General features: G+C 38.4%; 1 pseudogene; it reads right to left on the bottom strand.

Moving 5' to 3' along the window:
- Nucleotides 1-8003: 8003 nt before the first annotated feature.
- On the bottom strand, nucleotides 8004-8673 carry LOC112907636 (large ribosomal subunit protein eL19-like; annotated as a pseudogene).
- Nucleotides 8674-20888: the final 12215 nt, after the last annotated feature.

Here is a 20888-nt window from a genome sequence, read left to right as displayed (position 1 = left end):
CCAATCTTCCCGGGCGGAAAGGGGCCAGGAGGGAGTTGGAGCAGGACCCCAGGAGGGCGGGGATGCCCTCAGGCTCCCTGAGACACTAACAGACACCTGCACGCGCAGGAGAGTGCGCCGAGCTCCCTAAGGGCTGCAGCACGCGCACGCATTGACCCGGGAGCTGCTCGGAGGGGCTCGGGCGGCGGCTCCGCGGAGAGGCAGCTGCGCTGCCAGGAGGGCGACTCCAACAGCGCAGGCCCGGGAGCACAGGGCGCCGGGACACAGACCAGGATCCGGCCTCCCCCCGGGACAGGCAGAGGCCGCGGGGGCCCAGGAAAGGAAGGACGCTCCTGCACGGAGCTGAGCAGATCAGCGGCCCCGCCCTGGAGCCTCCAGGCCCTGCAGACGGAGAGCTCTGTAGCTACTGCGGGAGCTGAATCCAGGGCTCCAGGGCTGGCCGCCACCACTGGGGTTGTTCCTCCTGGGGCCTCACGGGGTAAACAACCCCCACTGAACTCTGCACCAGGCAGGGGGCAGAGCAGCTCCCCCAAGTGCTAACACCTGAAAATCAGCACAACAGGCCCCTCCCCCAGAAGACCAGCTAGACGGACTAGTTCCAGGGGGAAGTCAAGGGACTTAAAGTATACAGAATCAGAAGATACTCCCCCGTGTGTGTGTGTTTTTTTTTTCTTTTTGATTTCTGTTCGCTTCCCCCACCCTTTTTTTCCTTTCTTTCTTTTTCTTTCTCTTTTTCTTCTCTTTTTTTTCTTCCTTTTTTCTTTTTTCTTTTTCTCTTTTCTTTCCTTCTTTCTCTCCTCTCTTTTTCTCCTTTTCCCAATACAACTTATTTTTGGCCACTCCACACTGAGCAAAATGACTAGAAGGAAAACCTCACCTCAAAAGAAAGAATCAGAAACAGTCCTCTCTCCCACAGAGTTACAAAATCTGGATTGCAATTCAATGTCAGAAAGCCAAATCAGAAGCACTATTATACAGCTGCTGGTGGCTCTAGAAAAAAGCATAAAGGACTCAAGAGACTTCATGACTGCAGAATTTAGATCCAATCAGGCAGAAATTAAAAATCAATTGAATGAGATGCAATCCAAACTAGAAGTCCTAACGCCGAGGGTTAACGAGGTGGAAGAACGAGTGAGTGACATAGAAGACAAGTTGATGGCAAAGAGGGAAACTGAGGAAAAAAGAGACAGACAATTAAAAGACCATGAAGACAGATTAAGGGAAATAAACGACAGCCTGAGGAAGAAAAACCTACGTTAAACTGGGGCGCCGAAAGGGACAGAGGGCCAGAATATGTATTTGAACAATCTTAGCTGAAAACTTTCCTAATCTGGGAAGGGAAACAGGCATTCAGATCCAGGAAATAGAGAGATTCCCCCCCCCCCCAAAAATCAACAAAAACCGCTCAACACCTTGACATTTACTAGTGAAGCTTGCAAATTCCAAAGATAAGGAGAAGATCCTTAAAGCAGCAAGAGACAAGAAATCCCTGACTTTATGGGGAGGAGTATTAGGGTAACAGCAGACCTCTCCACAGAGACCTGGCAGGCCAGAAAGGGCTGGCAGGATATATTCAGGGTCCTAAATGAGAAGAACATGCAACCAAGAATACTTTATCCAGGAAGGCTCCCATTCAAAATGGAAGGAGAGATAAAGAGCTTCCAAGACAAGCAGGAACTGAAAGAATATGTGACCTCCAAACCAGCTCTGCAAGAAATTTTAAGGGGGACTCTTAAAATTCCCCTTTAAGAAGAAGTTCAGTGGAACAATCCACAAAAACAAGGACTGAATAGATATCATGAATAGACTAAACTCATATCTCTCAATAGTAACTCTGAACGTGAACGGGCTTAATGACCCCATCAAAAGGCGCAGGGTGTCAGACTGGATAAAAAAGCAGGACCCATCTATTTGCTGTCTACAAGAGACTCATTTTAGACAGAAGGACACCTACAACCTGAAAATAAAAGGTTGGAGAACCATTTATCATTCAAATGGTCCTCAAAAGAAAGCAGGGGTAGCCATCCTTATATCAGATAAACTAAAATTTACCCCGAAGACTGTAGTGAGAGATGAAGAGGGACACTATCTCATACTTAAAGGATCTATCCAACAAGAGGACTTAACAATCCTCAATATATATGCCCCGAATGTGGGAGCTGCCAAATATTTAAACCAATTAATAACCAAAGTGAAGAAATACATAGAAAAGAATACACTTATACTTGGTGAGTTCAATGTAGCTCTTTCTATACTCGATAGGTCTTCTAAGCACAACATCTCCAAGGAAACGAGAGCTTTAAATGATACACTGGACCAGATGGATTTCACAGATATCTACAGAACTTTACATCCAAACTCAACTGAATACACATTCTTCTCAAGTGCACATGGAACTTTCTCCAGAATAGATCACATACTGGGTCACAAATCGGGTCTGAACCGATACCAAAAGATTGGGATCGTCCCCTGCTTTTTCTCAGACCATAATGCCTTGAAATTAGAACTAAATCACAACAAGAAGTTTGGAAGGACCTCAAACACGTGGAGGTTAAGGACCATCCTGCTAAAAGATGAAAGGGTCAACCAGGAAATTAAGGAAGAATTAAAAAGATTCATGGAAACTAATGAGAATGAAGATACAACCATTCAAAATCTTTGGGATGCAGCAAAAGCAGTCCTAAGGGGGAAATACATCGCAATACAAGCATCCATTAAAAAACTGGAAAGAACTTGCATACAAAAGCTAACCTTACACATAAAGGAGCTAGAGAAAAAACAGCAGATGTACCCTACACCCAGCGGAAGAAGAGAGTTAATTAAAATTCGAGCAGAACTAAATGAAATCGAGACCAAAAGAATTGTGGAACAGATCAACAGAACCAGGAGTTGGTTCTTTGAAAGAATTAATAAGATAGATAAACCATTAGCCAACCTTATTAAAAAGAAGAGAGAGAAGACTCAAATTAATAAAATCATGAATGAGAAAGGAGAGATCACTACCAACACCAAGGAAACACAAATGATTTTAAAAACATATTATGAACAGCTGTACGCCAATAAATTAGGAAATCTAGAAGAAATGAACGCATTCCTGGAAAGCCACAAACTACCAAAACTAGAGCAGGAAGAAATAGAAAACCTGAACAGGCCAATAACCAGGGAGGAAATTGAAGCAGTCATCAAAAACCTCCCAAGACACAAGAGTCCAGGGCCAGATGGCTTCCCAGGGGAATTCTATCAAACGTTTAAAGAAGAAATCATACCTATTCTACTAAAGCTGTTTGGAAAGATAGAAAGAGATGGAGTACTTCCAAATTCGTTCTATGAGGCCAGCATCACCTTAATTCCAAAACCAGACAAAGACCCCACCAAAAAGGAGAATTACAGACCAATATCCCTGATGAACATGGATGCAAAAATTCTCAACAAGATACTAGCCAATAGGATCCAACAACACATTAAGAAACTTATTCACCATGACCAAGTGGGATTTATCCCCGGGACACAAGGCTGGTTCAACACTCGTAAAACAACCAATGTGATTCATCATATCAGCAAGAGAAAAACCAAGAACCATATGATCCTCTCATTAGATGCAGAGAAAGCATTTGACAAAATACAGCATCCATTCCTGATCAAAACTCTTCAGAGTGTAGGGATAGAGGGAACTTTCCTTGACATCTTAAAAGCCATCTACGGAAAGCCCACAGCAAATATCATTCTCAATGGGGAAGCACTGGGAGCCTTTCCCCTAAGATCAGGAACAAGACAGGGATGTCCACTCTCACCACTGCTATTCAACATAGTACTGGAAGTCCTAGCCTCAGCAATCAGACAACAAAAAGACATTAAGGCATTCAAATTGGCAAAGAAGAAGTCAAACTCTCCCTCTTCACTGATGACATCATACTCTAGATGGAAAACCCAAAAGCCTCCACCCCAAGATTGCTAGAACTCATACAGCAATTTGGTAGCATGGCAGGATACAAAATCAATGCCCAGAAATCAATGGCATTTCTATACACTAACAATGAGACTGAAGAAAGAGAAATTAAGGAGTCAACCCCATTTACAATTGCACCCAAAAGCATAAATACCTAGGAATAAACCTAACCAAAGAGGTAAAGGATCTATACCCTAAAAACTATAGAACACTTGTGAAAGAAATTGAGGAAGACACAAAGAGATGGAAAAATATTCCATGCTCATGGATTGGCAGAATTAATATTGTGAAAATGTCAATGTTACCCAGGACAACTTACACGTTTAATGCAATCCCTATCAAAATACCATGGACTTTCTTCAGAGAGTTAGAACAAATTATTTTAAGATTTATATGGAATCAGAAAAGACCCCAAATAGCCAGGGGAATTTTAAAAAAGAAAACCATATCGGGGAGCATCACAATGCCAGATTTCAGGTTGTACTACAAAGCTGTGGTCATCAAGACAGTGTGGTACTGGCACAAAAACAGACACATAGATCAATGGAACAGAATAGAGAACCCAGAAGTGGACCCTGAACTTTATGGTCAACTAATATTCGATAAAGGAGGAAAGACTATCCATTGGAAGAAAGACAGTCTCTTCAATAAATGGTGCTGGGAAAATTGGACATCCACATGCAGAAGAATGAAACTAGACCACTCTCTTGCACCATACACAAAGAGAAACTCAAAATGGGTGAAAGATCTAAATGTGAGACAAGATTCCATCAAAATCCTAGAGGAGAACACAGGCAACACCCTTTTTGAACTCGGCCACAGTAACTTCTTGCAAGATACATCCACAAAGGCAAAAGAAACAAAAGCAAAAATGAACTATTGGGACTTCATCAAGATAAGAAGCTTGTACAGCAAAGGATACAGTCAACAAAACCAAAAGACAACCTACAGAATGGGAGAAGATATTTGCAAATGGCGTATCAGATAAAGGGCTAGTTTCCAAGGTCTATAAAGAACTTATTAAACTCAACAGCAAAGAAACAAACAATCCAACCATGAAATGGGCAAAAGACATGAAGAGAAATCTCACAGAGGAAGACATAGACATGGCCAACATGCACATGAGAAAATGCTCTGCATCACTTGCCATCAGGGAAATACAAATCAAAACCACAATGAGATACCACCTCACACCAGTGAAAATGGGGAACATTAACAAGGCAGGAAACCACAAATGTTGGGAGGATGCAGAGAAAAGGGAACCCTCTTACACTCTTGGTGGTAATGTGAACTGGTGCAGCCACTCTGGAAAACTGTGTGGAGGTTCCTCAAAGAGTTAAAAATGGACCTGCCCTACGACCCAGCAATTGCACTGTTCGGCATTTACCCCAAAGATTCAGATGCAATGAAACACCGGGACACCTGCACCCCGATGTTTCTAGCAGCAATGTCCACAATAGCCAAACTGTGGAAGGAGCCTCGGTGTCCATCGAAAGATGAATGGAAAAAGAAGATGTGGTTTATGTATACAATGGAATATTACTCAGCCATTAGAAACGACAAATACCCACCATTTGCTTCAATGTGGATGGAGCTGGAGGGTATTATGCTGAGTGAAGTAAGTCAATCGGAGGAGGACAAACATTATATGTTCTCATTCATTTGGGGAATATAAATAATAGTGAGAGGGAATATAAGGGAAGGGAGAAGAAGTGTGTGGGAAATATCAGAAAGGGAGGCAGAACATAGAGACTCCTAACTCTGGGAAACGAACTAGGGGTGGTGGAAGGGGAGGAGGGCAGGGGGTGGGGGTGAATGGGTGACGGGTACTGAGGGGGCCACTTGACGGGATGAGCACTGGGTGTTATTCTGTATGTTGGTAAATTGAACACCAATTAAAAATAAATTTATTATATAAAAAAAGAAATCTGTGTTATAGTAATCAAACCCTCTAGGTACTTTATATGTATTATTTCATCAATCTTCGTAAAAACCTTACAAAAGAGAGATCACTATTGGTTTTTTAATAGATGAATAAACCAAGGCTCTGAGAAGTGAGATAATTGCCAAAAGGTCCCACAGATATTGGAGGAAACTTGTACACATCTACCTGGCTTTAAAGTCAATGATATTCTTGCAGAATATTACTCTGCCACCTTTTGTTGTTTTGGACACCTTCCTTTTCCTGATCTGATAATCTACCAGATGTCAAACATATAGAATCTACTTCATAAATAGCTTCTGTATCTGCTCTCTCCACTCTCCCTTTTTTTTGTCCCTCCTCTCTTCCTTTCTCCTGTTTCCTATACCCTCTCTCTTAATTGAAATAAAATCTACATACAATGAAATGCACCTATCTTAAATAAACAACTCAGTGAGTTTTCATGAATGTATATGCCATACTTCCACCTCTCTAAATCAATATATAAAGCATTTTCATCAGTTTGAATGTTTTTTCATTTCCACTTTCAATTAATCCTTGGCTCCCATATGCAACCATGCATATGTTTTCTGTTACTATAATAGATTAGTTTTCTTGTTTTTGAATCTCAAATAGATGGAATAACACAGTGTATACTCTTTGGGCTTCTACTTCTTTTGGTCATATAATGTTTTCTATATTCTACATATCGTTATGTATATCACATATTTTATTCCCTTTTTTTGGTAACAGATTTATTGAGATATAATTCACATACCATACAATTTACCCATATAAGTGTATAATTCACTGGTTTTTAGTCTACTCACAGAGTTGTACAAACATCACCACAATTGATTTTAGAACATTTTCATTAGCCCCAAAAGAAACACTGTACCCTTTAGCCACAACACTTCAGCTCCCTATTGCTCCTGCCACCAGCCCTAAGCAATCATAATCTATTTTATATATCTATCGATTTGTCTATTATGGATCTTTCATATAAATGGAATAATAAAATATGTGTTTTTATTGTGGCTGACTTTTTCCACTTAGTATAATGTTTTCAAGATTCATCCATTTTGTAGTATTCTCCATTCCTTTTTATGGCCAATAATATTCTATTGTATGGATATAGAACATTTTGTTTATTATTTCATCTGCTGGTGGTTATTGAGGTTGTTTCCACCTTTTAGCTAAGATAAATAATGCTACTATGAATGTTCATGTACACATCTTTGTGTAGACATATTTTTTAAAAAGCTTCTCTTGGCTATATACCTAAGAATGGAATTGCTCTCATAAGGTAACTTCGTGTTTGCATTTAGAATAACTACCAAATTGGAGATGTCTTAATTTTTTTCTTCATTTTAAACAAATAGTTTTTGGGGCACCTGGGGCACTCAGTCAGTTGAACATCTGACTCTTGATTTCAGCTTAGATCATCATCTCAGGGTCCTGGGGTCAAGGCCCATGTTGGGCTCCCTGCTCAGTGGGGAATCCACTTGTCTCTCTCTCCCTCTGCCCCTCCCCTCACTTTGACTCTCTCTCACTCTAAAATAAATTTAAAACATAAAATTGAAAAAGCAGTTTTACTGAATATAAATTTCTTGGTTGATTTTTTTCTTTCAGTACTTTGAATATGTCATTTCACTGCCTTCTGATCTTCATTGTTATTGATTAAAAGTCAGCTACAAGGGACCCCTTGCATGTGATGATTTATTTCTCTCTTGCTGCTTTTAAGATTTTTTTCTTAGACTTTGTCATTCAGCATTTTGACTATGATGTGTGTGGGTGTAGATCTCTTTGCCTTTATTCTACTTGAACTTCATAAAGTTTCTTGAATGTGTAGGTCAATGTTTTAAATCAAATTAGGGAAGTTTTCAGTCATTATCTCTAGGTATCCTTTCTGTGGTCTCCTTCTGGTACTCCCAATACATGTATATTGGTGCACTTAATAGTATCTCACATTTCTCTTAGGTTCTGTTACCTTTTCTTCTTTCTTTTTTTTTCTGATTTCCATATTGTACAATCTCTAATGATTTATCTACAAGTTCATAAATTTTTTTCTATCAGCTCCATTTACTCTTGAACCCCTGTAGTGAATTTTCTATTCTAGTTATTGTATTGTTTTGGCAGATAAAGGTTTGTTTTATTGAATTACTGATCTGATTAATGCTGAAGCCACTATGTACAGACAAGAGATAGGGAGTTTTATTTCTTGGTCTCTTCCTCCTTGGACAGAGTCTTGATGATTTCCTCCTTCTTCGCCTGGAGCCACTCTTCACGGCACTTGCAGGCCTCCTTGGTCTTGGATCTGTGGGCCTCAGCCTGGTCAGCTAGAAGCTACTTGCGAGCCTTGTCTGCCTTCAGCTTGTGAATGTGTTCCATGAAAATCCACGTGTTCTTGAACATGTTACCCTTCACTTTCAGGTACAGGCTGTGATACATGTGGTGGTCAATTTTAGAGTCACGGTATCTTCTGAGCAGCCTGCGTAGAATTCTCATCTTTCTCATTCATGTTACCTTCTCAGGCATTTGAGCATTGGCAGTACCTTTTCTCTTACCAATGCCCATATGCCTGCCCTTCCAGTGGGCCAGAGTATTTTTCTGGCACCGAGCTCAGGAATGGACAGTCACAGGCTTCCAGATAATCAGCCCATCTTTGATCAGTTTTTGTATCTGCTGATGGGAGTTTGCATTGGCAATTTCATTGGTCTCATTGGGGTCCAACCAGACCTTCTTTTTGCCACAGTGGAGGACACTGGAAGCAAGCCTCTTCTGAAGCCTGAGCATACTCATGGCTACGGCCACAGTGCCGAAAGGCTAGTTATTGTATTTTTTAACCACAGAATGTCCATTTGGTTCATTAAAAAATAATGTCTATCTCTGTTAATATTTTCTACTTAAAGAAACACTGTCATCATAGCTTCTTTTTATTTTTCATTTTTTGAAGATTTTATTTATTTATTTATTTATTTATTTGAGAGAGAGAGAGAAAGAGAAAGGAGAGAGAACAAGCTGGTTGGGGAGAGAGTAAGACTCCCCACTGAGCAGGGAGCCTGATACAGGGCTGGAATCATGACCTGAGCTGAAGGCAGATGCTTAACTAAGCCACTGAGGTGTATCTTACCTTACTTTTTAAATCAGAGTTTCCTCTAGTTCTTTTTAAAGATTTTTATTTAGTTATTTATTTGAGAAAGAGAGAGAGCGTGTGAGAGGGAGCACAAGAAGGGCAGAGAGGCAGAGGGAGAGGGAGAAGCAGACTCCCTGCTGAGCAGGGAGCCCAATGCAGGGCTGACCCCAGAACTCTGGGATCACGACCTGAGCTGAAAGCAAACACTCACTGACTGAGCCATCCAGGCACCCCAGTTTCCTCTAGTTCTTTGAATATACCTTTAATAGCTGTTTTGAAATCTGTCTGCAAAGTCTGACATCTAGGCCCCCCTAATGCCAATTTGTATTGTCTGCTTTATTTCCTGTTTAGGGGTCATAATTTCCTGTTGTTTGCATATTTTGTAATATTTTTGGAAAAATGGTTATTTTAGATAATACATCATAGCATTCCTGGCTACTGATCCCCTTCCTCCTCTGGGACTGTATTTTATTGTTTTTTGCTTGTTTTCTTGGTTATGGTTTAGTGACTTGATGTTTCAACTTCTATTTCCCCCACAGTATGCCACCTGTTAGATTATTCTTCAGAGGTAGTGTCTGCCTTCCATTCAGGGTGTAATCCTAAGGTCCTGGGATTGAGTCCCGCATCAGGCTCCCTGCAGGGATCCCGCTTCTCTCTCTACCTTTGTCTCTGACTCTCTCTCTGTCTCTTGTGAATAAATAAATAAATCTTAAAAAAAAGGTTACTCCTCAGAGGCAGAGCCTTGAATAAGTTCACAGTCTCTTCAAGTGTCTGGGCTGGTCTGTCTCTATTGTTATCCCACCAAGTTGCTAGCCTCAACTAATTGCTATCTGATTGCTCTGTTGATTTTGATGTTACTCTGGGGCATAAATTGCTGTGGTCTGATCTGGTAAAAGTTGACTCTTTGTGGGAGCAAGGTGTTACCAATCTTTGTGGCTACCAGTTGTCAGGTATACTCTTCTTAGCTGTTTTTTTTTTTTTTTTTTTTTGCCTGTGTATCTTTGTTAAACTTCTAGATGTTATATCATTTTGCTTCTTGCTTTTAGTATTCTGGAACTGCTAGCCTCCTTTTAGTTGCTCACCACCAAGATCTCCTTTGTTTTCAACAACACCATTAGACCTGAACTTCCTCACGCTCTGTTCCAATGTCAGTTTCCTTGGACAGAGCTACAGACTGATCAGTTCTTGTGTTCTGTCTCTGCCCTGGGCAAAACCTCAGTGACAATATACAGCTATGGGGGCAGGGGCCATGGTCTGATTTTTCCAGAGTGGCACTACTGCTCTATGAGCAGGGCTTACAGATGGGACAGTAGCTCATTCTAACTTACCCATTTACCCTCTAAACAAGATGAAACAGGGACATCTGAGTCCCAGATTTCTCAGTCTGTCATATCTGGAGTAAAGCCTCTGCTTTATCAGCAGAGGTTGGGGTTGGGTTGGGGAAAGAGACTTGTTTTCTTGTCACTGTCTGCCCAAAATAGACATCTGCAACATGAATCTTGGAGAGATGAGAGATATTGGTGGCCTGTCCCTCCAAAGGCAAAACCACAGTACCAGAATGAGAGCCAGATGGAGAGGGAGGCTTGTCTTGACTGCACATGACTAGGGTAGGAGCTGGGGTGTTGATAAGGGAGTGTGTAAGGCTCAAATGCCACAGACACTCACTGTCACAAATTTTTAAAAAATAAATGTTTCTCCATTTAGTGTATATCCTTAGAACAATTTCCAGGGACTTAAATGATTGTTTTTAAAATACTTTTCATTGGCACCTGTGTGGCTCAGTAGTTGAGCATCTGCCTTTGGCTCAGGTCATGATCCCGGGGTCCTGGGATTAAGTCCCACATCGGGATCCCCACGAGGAGCTTGCTTCTCCCTCTGCCTGTCTCTGACTCTCTCTGTGTCTCTCATGAATAAATAAATACAATCTTAAAAAAATAAAATAAAATACTTTTCAGCAGTGTCTTTTTCCCTGAGAAGAGGGCTCACAGCATTCCTCACATGGACATTCTGGAAATTGATCATCACCTCATTCCTTTTTATTGATCAGTAATATTCCATTGCATGAATATACCACATTATTTATGGTTCTTTCAAAACTAAGCTTATTTTGACATAATTGCAGATTAACATATGGTTTTAAGAAATACAGAAAGATTTAGTGTACCTTCTACATAGTTTCCCCCAAGGGTGACAGCATGTTAACTACAGTACAACATCATAATCAAGATTTTAGCATTGTTATAATTCAATTTATTCAGATTTCCCCATATTTACTTGTATTCATGTGTGTCTGTCTGTATGTGTTTAATTCCATGTAGTTTTTAAAATTCAGGTTAAATTTAGTAAACATGGAGTATATTATTATTATTATTTTCAAGGATATAATTTAGTTCATGAATTACATATAACACCCAGTGCTCATTCCATCAAGTGCCTTCCTTAATGCCCATCACCCATCTCCCCTCCAAAACCCTCAGTTTGTTTCCTATACTAAAGAGTCTCTTATGGTTTGCCTCCCTCTGTTTTTAATCTTATTACATTTTTCCTTCCCTTCTTCTTTTTTTTAAATTTTTAAAAAATTTCTGTGACTTTATTTTTTAAAATATTTTATTTCTTATTTATTCATGAGAGACACAGAGTGAGAGAGAGAGAGGCAGAGACACAGGCAGAGGGAGAAGCAGGCCCCATGCAGGGAGCCCGATGTGGGACTCGATCCCAGGTCTCCAGGATCACACCCCGGGCTCCTGGCGGCACTAAACCACTGCACCACCGGGGCTGCCCTCCTTCCCTTCTTCTATGTTCATCTGTTTTGTTTCTTAAATTCCACATATGAGTGAAATCATATGGTATTTGTCTTTCTCTGACTGACTTATTCACTTAGCATAATACCCTCTAGATCCATCCATGTCATTGCAAATGGTAAGATCTCACTCTTTCTGATGACTGAGTAATATTCCATTATATATATAATATATTCCATTATATATATAATATATATAATATGTAATATTCCATTCCATATATCTCACATCTTCTTTATCCATTCATCTGTTGATGGAAATCTGGGCTCATTCCATAATTTGGCTATCGTGGACATTGCTGCTATAAACATTGGGGTGCATGTGTCCCTTCAAATCACTATTTTTGTATCCTTTGAATAAATACCTAGTAGTACAATTTCTAGGTCTTAGGGTATTCTATTTTTAACTTTTTGAGAAACCTCCATACTCTTTTCCAGAGTGGCTGCACTAGTTTGCATTCCCACCAACAGTGTAATAGGATTCCCCTTTCTCCATATCCTTGCCAACACCTATTGTTTCCTGAGTTGTTAATTTTAACCATTCTCACTGGTGTGAGGTGGTATCTCATTGTGGTTTTGATTTGTATTTCCCTGATGGCAAGTGATGCAGAGCATTTTCTCATGTGCATGTTGGCCATGTCTATGTCTTCCTCTGTGAGATTTCTCTTCATGTCGTTTGCCCATTTCATGATTGGATTGTTTGTTTCTTTGCTGTTGAGTTTAATAAGTTCTTTATAGACCTTGGAAACTAGCCCTTTATCTGATACGTCATTTGCAAATATCTTCTCCCATTCTGTAGGTTGTCTTTTAGTTTTGTTGACTGCATCCTTTGCTGTGCAAAAGCTTCTTATCTTGATGAAGTCCCAATAGTTCATTTTTGCTTTTGTTTCTTTTGCCTTTGTGGATGTATCTTGCAAGAAGTGGCTCAGTTCAAAAAGGGTGTTGCCTGTGTTCTCCTCTAGAATTTTGATGGAATCTTGTCTCACATTTAGATCTTTCATCCATTTTGAGTTTATCTATGTGTATGGTGAAAGAGAGTTCCTGCCCATTTCTTGATTGGATTTTTTGTTTTTGGGGGTATTGAGTTAGATGAATTCTTTATAGATTTTGAATACTAGCCATTTATCTGCTAAGTTATTTGTGATATATTCTCCCATTTTGTCTGTTGCCTTTTAGTTTTGTGGATTTTTTTTCTTTGCTGTGCAAAAGCTTTTTATCTTGATGAAGTTCCAGTAGTTTATTTTCACTTTCGTTTCCCTTGCTTCTGGAGATTTGTCTAGCAAGAAGTTGCTGTGGCTGAGGTCAAAGAGGTCGCTGCCTGTGTTCTCTTCTAGGATTTTGATGGATAACTGTCTCAAATTTAGGTCTTTCATCCATTTTGAATTCATTTTTGTGTATAATATAAGTTTCATTCTTCTGCATGTGGCTGTCCAATTTTCCCAACACTATATGTTGAAGAGACAGTCTTTTTTTCCATTGGTTATTCTTTCCTACTTTCTTGAAGATTAGTTAACCATAGAGTTGAGGACTCATTTCTGGGTTCTCTATTCTGTTCCATTGATCTAGGTGTCTGTATTTGTGCCAGTACTATACTGTCTTGATGGTTACAGCTTTGTAATACAGCTTGAAGTCCAAAATTGTGATGCCTTCAGCTTTGGTTTTCTTTTTCAACATTACTTTGGCTATTCGGGGTCTTTTGTGGTTCCATACAAATTTTAGAATTGTTTGTTCCAGCTCTGTGAAAAATGCTGCTGTATTTTTTTTTTTTTTTTTTTGCTGCTGTATTTTGATAGGGGTTGCATTGAATGTGTATATTTCTTTGGGTAGTACAGGCATTTTAACGATATTTGTTCTTCCAATCCATGAGCATAGAACGTTTCTCCATTTCTTTGTGTCTTCCTCAATTTCTTTCATAAGTATTCTATAGTTTTCAGAGTGCAGGACTTTCACCTCTTTGACTAGATTTAGTCCTAGGTATCTTATGGGATTTGGTGCAATTATAAATGGGATTTATTTCTTAATTTCCCTTTCTGCCACTTTATTGTTAGTGTATAGAAATGTAAAAGACTTCTGTGCATTGATTTTATATCCGCTGACTTTACTGAATTCCTGTATAATTTCTAGTATGTTTTTGTAAAATCTTTTGGCTTTTTTCTACATAGAGTATCATGTGGTCTGCATAGAGTGAAAGGTTGTCTTCTTGTTTGCCTATTTGTTTGCCTTTTATTTCTTTTTGTTGTCTGATTGCTGAGGCTAGGACTTCCAGTACTATGTTGAACAACAGTGGTGAGAGTTGACTTCTCTGTTGTGTTCTTGACCTTAGGAGAAAAGCTCTTAGTTTTTCCCTGTTGAGAATGATATTATGTGTGGGTCTTTTGTATATGGCCTTCATGATGTTCAGTTATGTTCCCTCTAGCCCTACATTGTGGAGGGTATTTATCAAGAAAGGATGCTTTAGTTCATCAAATGCTTTTTCTCCATCTATTAGGAGGATCATATGGTTCTTATCCTATCTTTTATTAATGTTGTGTATTATGTTGATTGATTCATGGATGATGAACGACTCCTGAGGCCCAAGAATAAATCCCACTTGGTCATGGTGAATAATCCTTTTAATGTACTATGAATACAATTAGCTACTATCTTCTTGAGAATTTTTGCATCTGTGTTCATTAGGGATACTGATCTGTAGTTCTCCTTTTAGTGGGGTCTTTGTCTGGATTTGGAATAAATGTAATGCTGGCTTCATAGAATGAGTTTGGAAGTTTTCCTTCTGTTTCTATTTTTTGGGAACAGTTTCAGAAGAATAGGTATTAATTCTTCTGTAAATGTTTGGTAGAATTCCCCTGGGAAGCCTTATGGCCCTGGACTCCTGTTTGTTGGGAGGTTGTGATTACTGATTTAATTTCTTTCCTGCTTATGGGTCTGTTAAGATTTTCTATTTCTTCCTGTTTCAGTTTTGGTAGTTTACATGTTTCTAGGAATTTATACATTTCTTCCTGATTGCCTAATTTGTTGGCACAGAATTGCTCATAATATTCTCTTATAATTGTTTGTATTTCTACAGTGCTGGTTGTGATCTCTCCTCTTTCATTCATGATTTTATTTATTTGAGTCCTTTTTCTTTTCTTTATGATGAATCTGGCTAGGGGTTTATCAATCTTATTAATTCTTTCAACGAACCAGCTCCTAGTTTCATTAATATGTTCTACTGGTTTTTTAAATTTATCATTGAATTCGGCTTTAATCTTTATTATTTCCCTTTTCCTGCTAGAATTAGGCTTTATTTGCTGTTCTCTCTCTAGCTTCTTTAGGTGTAAAGTTAGGTTGTGTATTTGAACCTTTTCTTACTTCTTGAGATAGATTTGTATTGCTATATACTTCCCTCTTAAGACTACCTTTGCTGCATCCCAAAGGTTTTGAGCTGTCGTATTTTCATTTTCATTTGATTCCATGTATTTTTTTAAACTTCTTTAATTTCTTGGTTGACCTATTCATTCTTTAGTAGGATGTTTTTCTTTTTTTAAATTTATGATAGTCACAGAGAGAGAGAGAGGCAGAGACACAGGCAGAGGGAGAAGCAGGCTCCATGCACCAGGAGCCCGATGTGGGATTTGATCCCGGGTCTCCAGGATCGCGCCCTGGGCCAAAGGCAGGCGCCAAACCGCTGCGCCACCCAGGGATCCCTAGTAGGATGTTCTTTAGCCTCCGTCTATTTGTGGTCCTTCCAAATTTTTTTCTAATGGTTGACTTCATGTTTCATAGCATTGTGGTCTGAAAATATGCATGATATGACCTCAGTCTTTTTGTACCAGTTAAGACCTAATTTGTGACCCACTACATAATCTATTCTGGAGAATGTTCCATGTACAGTTGAAAAGAAAGTGTATTCTGCTGCTTTAGGATGAAATGAGCTGAATATATCTGTCAAGTCCATCTGGTCTGGTTCGTCATTCAAAGTCCTTGTTTCCTCGTGGATCTCTTAGATGATCTGTCCATTGCTGTGAATGGGATCTTAAAGTCCCCTACTATTATTGTATTATTATCAAGGAATTTAAGTTTCTTATTAGATTTCTATATTTGGCTGTTCCCAAGTTAGGTGCATAAATATTTACAATGGTTAGATCTTCTTGTTGGGCAGACACCTTTATTATGATATAGTGTCTTTCTTTATATCTTCTTACAGTCTTTGGTTTAAAATCTAATTTGTCTGATATAAGAATGGCTACTACAGCTTTCTTTTGATATCCATTAGCATGGTAAATGGTTCTCTCCCCTTCTGTCTCTATTTGGGAGTGTCTTTGGGTCTAAAATGAATCTCTTGTAAGCAACATATCAATGGGTCTTTTTTTAAAAATCCATTTTGATAAACTATGTCTTTTGATGGAAACATTTAGTCCATTTACATTCAGAGTAATTACTGAAAGATATTAACTTAGTGCCATTGTATTACTTGTAATGTTGCTTTTCCTGTAGATTGTCTCTGTTCCTTTCTAGTCTTTGTTACTTTTTTTTTTTTATTTATGATAGTCACAGAGAGAGAGAGAGAGAGGCAGAGACACAGGCAGAGGGAGAAGCAGGCTCCATGCACCGGGAGCCCGACGCGGGATTCAATCCCGGGTCTCCAGGATCGCGCCCTGGGCCAAAGGCAGGCGCCAAACCGCTGCGCCACCCAGGGATCCCTCTTTGTTACTTTTGATCTCTCTTTCTGCTCAGTCACCTTGAATATTTCTTGCAGGGCTGGTGTAGTGTTCAGATGCCTTTAGTTTTTGTTTGTCTTAGAAACTCTTGATCTCTCCTATTCTGAATGACAGCCTTGCTGGATATAGTATTCTTGGCTGCATATTTTTCCCCTTTAGCACGTTGAATATATCATGCCAGTCCTTTCTGGCCTGCCAGCTCTCTAGACAGGTCTGCTGCCAGCCTTATGTGTCTAACCTTGTGGATTAAGGACCTCTGTCCCAAGCTGCTTTCAGAATTTTCTCTTTATCTTTGTTTTTTTTTTTAATATTTTATTTGTTTATTTATTCATGAGAGAGAGAGAGAGAATGAGAGAGAGAATGAGAGAGAGAGGCAGAGACACAGGCGGAGGGAGAAGCAGGCTCCATGCAGGGAGCCCGACTACGAGGGACTCGATCCCGGCTCTCCAGGATCAGGCCCTGGGCTGAAGGTGGACTAAACCACTGAGCCACCCGGGCTGCCCTTTCTTTATCTTTGTAATTTGCAAGTTTCACTATGATATGTCACTGTGTTGACCTATTTTTGTTAATTTTGAGGGGAGTTCTCTGTGCCTCTTGGACTTGAATGCCTATTTCCTTCCCCAGATTAGGGAAGTAATTTTTTCAAATAACACTTCTGCCCCCTAAAAAAAAAAAAACACAAACAAACTTCTGTCCACTTTTCCTGTTCTTTTTCTGGGATTCCTATAATATGAATGTTATTTTACTATATAAAATCACTGAGTTCCCTAAGTCTACCTTTGTGTTCTAATAGTTTTCTTTCCCCCTTCTTTTCTGCTTCATTATTTCCCATAATTTTATTGTCTGTATCACCGATTCACTCTTCTGCTTTGTTCATCCTTATTATTATGGCCTCCACTTTGTGCTGCATCTCATTTATAATGTTTTTAATTTCAGCCTGACCAAATTTTAGTTCTATTATCTCTACAGTAAGGGATTCTCTAGTATCTTCCATGTTTTTTTAAAGCCCAGCTAGTATCCTTATAATTATTGTTTTAAATTCTAGTATAGACATCTTACTTTTATCTGTATTGATTAAATTCTGGGCTATGAGTACTACCTCCTGTTCTTTAGGGGTAAATTTCTCCATCTTGTCATTTTGTCCAGAAAAGAAAAGAAGAAAGAAAGTGAAACAACAACAATAAAACTAGATCCTGGGTATGTTTTGGTCTGCATGTTAAAATAAAAGAAATGTCCAAAAGATGGTCACTTTTCTACCTGTAGACTTGCAGTATTTGTTTTCTCAGACCTCTGATTGATTTCTCAGGTATTTAGAATGATTTGATAACTATTTAGTTGTATTCAAGTGATGAGACAAACTTAGGATCTCCCTACTCTCTGCAATTTTCAAAAATGTGATCAACACTGGATTGCTTTGAAGCAAATCCGGGGCATCATATAATTTCATTCATAAATATTTTAATATGTAGCCCCCCAAAAAGGCTTAAAAAAAACCAAAAGCAATACACCTTATAGCACCTAAAAATTACCACTAACTCTTTAATGTCATTAAATTTCTAGTCAATTTTCAAATTTCCTTGGTTGTCTGGTAAACTTTATTTTACCATTGGTGTATTCAAATCAGAATCCAAACAAGGTCCATGCATTGTCTCTTTCTCTCTCTCTTTTTTTAGTATAGTTGACACACAATGTTACATTGGTTTCAGACGTACAACATAGTGATTTAACAAGTTTATACATTATGCTGTTTGTGTTCACCAGAAGTGTAGCTACCATCTGTCCTGGTATATCACTATTACAATATCATTGACTATATTCCTTATGCTGTGCCTTTTATTCTCTGACTTATTCATTCCGTAACTGGAAGTCTTTATCTCTTACTTTTCTTTTATTTAAAAAAAAAGATTTTATTTATTTATTCGAGAGAGAGAGAGAGAAAGAGAGAGAGGCAGAGACATAGGCAGAGGGAAAAGCAGGCTCTCTGAAGGGAGCCTGATGCAGGACTCAATCCCAGGACCCCGGGATCTCAACCTGAGCCAAAGGCAGATCCTTAGCCACTGAGCCACCCAGGTGTCCCTGTATCTCTTACTTTTCTTTGCTCATTTTGCCCAACCTTCTACCCCCTTCCTATCCCCTCTAGCAATCAGCAGTTTGTTCTCCATATTTATAGGCCTGATTCTGCTTTTTGTTTGTTTGTTCTTTTGTTTTTTAGATTCCACTTATGAGTGAAACCATACAGTATTTGTATTTCTCTGTCTGACTTATTTCACTTATCATAATACCTTCTAGGTCTATCCATGATGGCTCAAATGGAATAATCCATATGGCAATGTAATATTCCATTGTGTATGTGTGTACATAGCATATTCTCCTTCTTCATTCATCTATTGATTGTCACAGATTGATTCTATATGTTGCCATTGTAAATAATGCTGTAATAAACATAGGGGTTCATATATCTTTTCAAATTAGTGTTTTCACTTTCTTTTGGTTAATAATCAATAGTGGAATTATTAGATCTTATGGTATATCTATTTTTAATTTCTTGAGAAACCTCCATACTGTTTTCCACAGTGGCTGTACCAATTTACATTCATATCAACAGTGTGTAAGGGTTCCTTTTACTCCACATCCTTGCCAATGCTTTTTTTTTCTTTCTTGTCTTTTTGATTTTAGTCATTCTAACAGGTGTAAGGTGATATATCATTGTGGTTTGATTTGCATTTCCCTGATGATTAGTGCTGTTGAGCATCTTTTCATGTGTCTGCCATCTGTAATGTCTTCTTTGGAAAAACATTTATTTAAGTCCTCTGATCATCTTAAATCAGATTGTTTGGGGTTTTTTGGTATTGAGTTATATAAGTTCTTTATATGTTTTAGATATTAACCCATTATCAGATATATCATTTGCAAATAACTTCTCCCATTCAGTGGGCTCCCTTTTTGTTTTTTTAGGGTTTCCTTTGCTGTGCAAAAGCTTTTTATTTTGATATACTCCCAATATTTTATTTTTGCTTTTGTCTCCCTTGCCTTAGGATACATATGTAGAATGATGTTGCTATGACTTACTGCCTATGTTCTCTTCTAGGATTTTTATGGTTTCAGGTTTCACATTTAAGTCTTTAGTCTGTTTTTAGTTTATTTTTGTATATGGTGCTAAAAGGTGGTCCAGTTTCATTCTTTCAAATGTAGCTTTCCAGTTTTCTCAGCACCAAAAGAGATTGTCTTTTTCCCATTGTGTATTCTTGCCTCTTTGTCATAGATTAATTGGCCATATAATAATGGGTTTACTTCTGCGTTCTCTATTTATCCCACTGATCTATGTGTCTATTTTTGTGTCAGTAGCATACTGTTTTGACTACTACAGCTTTGTAGTATATCTTGAAATCTGGAATTGTGATGACTCCAGCTTTGTTCTTCTCAGTATTGCTTTGGTCATTCGTAGTCTTTTGCGGTTCCATACAAATTCTAATATTCTAGTTTTGTGTAAAATGTTATTGATATTTTTATAGGGATAGCATTGAATTTGTAGATTCCTTTGGGTAAGATGGACATTTTAACACTTTTAATTCTTTCCATTCAATCCATGAGCATGGAATATTTTTCCATTTATTTGTGTCATCTTCAGTTTCTTTCATCAGTGTTTTGTAGTTTCTGGAGTACAGGTCTTTCACCTCTTTAAGTTTATTCTTAGTTATTTTATTCTTTTTTGTGCAATTGTAAATGATGTTGTTTTCTTAATTTCTCTTTCTGCTTCTTTGTTATTAGTGTACAGAAAGGGTACTGATATCTGTGTAATAATTTTGTATCCTATAACTTTACAGAATCCATTTATTACCTTTAGTAGTTTTTTTATGGAGTCTTCAGAATTTTGTATTGTATATAGTATCATGTCAGCTATAAATAGTGACAGTTTAACTTCTTTTTACTATTATAGATGTCTCTTATTTCTTTTTCTTGTCTGATTGTCATGGCCAGGACTTTTAGTTGGAAGTCTAGGTAAATTTTTCAGAGAACGAAATAGGCTTTCTAGAAAAAAAAATGCAATTTTCAATTAAAAAAATTAGTGGTCAGGTTAAATAGCAAAATAGAACTAAAGAAACTGTTAGTGATCTGGAAAGTAGATGTGAAGAAATTACTCATAATACAATAGAGGGAGAGCAAAAGGGGTGGGAATTATAAATGAGAAATTAAAAAATAGAAGATAGAACGAGAAATCTAACATAAATATAATTGCATTTCAAGATGGAGAGAATGCAGAAAATGAGAGAGAAGCAAAATTAAAAGAGTAATTGGCTGATAGCTTTCCTTTATTGATGAAAAACATGAATAATTAAATTCAAGAATTGCAACAAATCTCAGGCAGGACAATACAAAGAAAGCTG

Source organism: Vulpes vulpes, chromosome X (assembly GCF_048418805.1).
Source record: "Vulpes vulpes isolate BD-2025 chromosome X, VulVul3, whole genome shotgun sequence".
In the NCBI taxonomy this organism is placed as follows: Eukaryota; Metazoa; Chordata; class Mammalia; order Carnivora; family Canidae; genus Vulpes; species Vulpes vulpes.
This window is presented reverse-complemented; position numbering and strand designations above follow the sequence as displayed.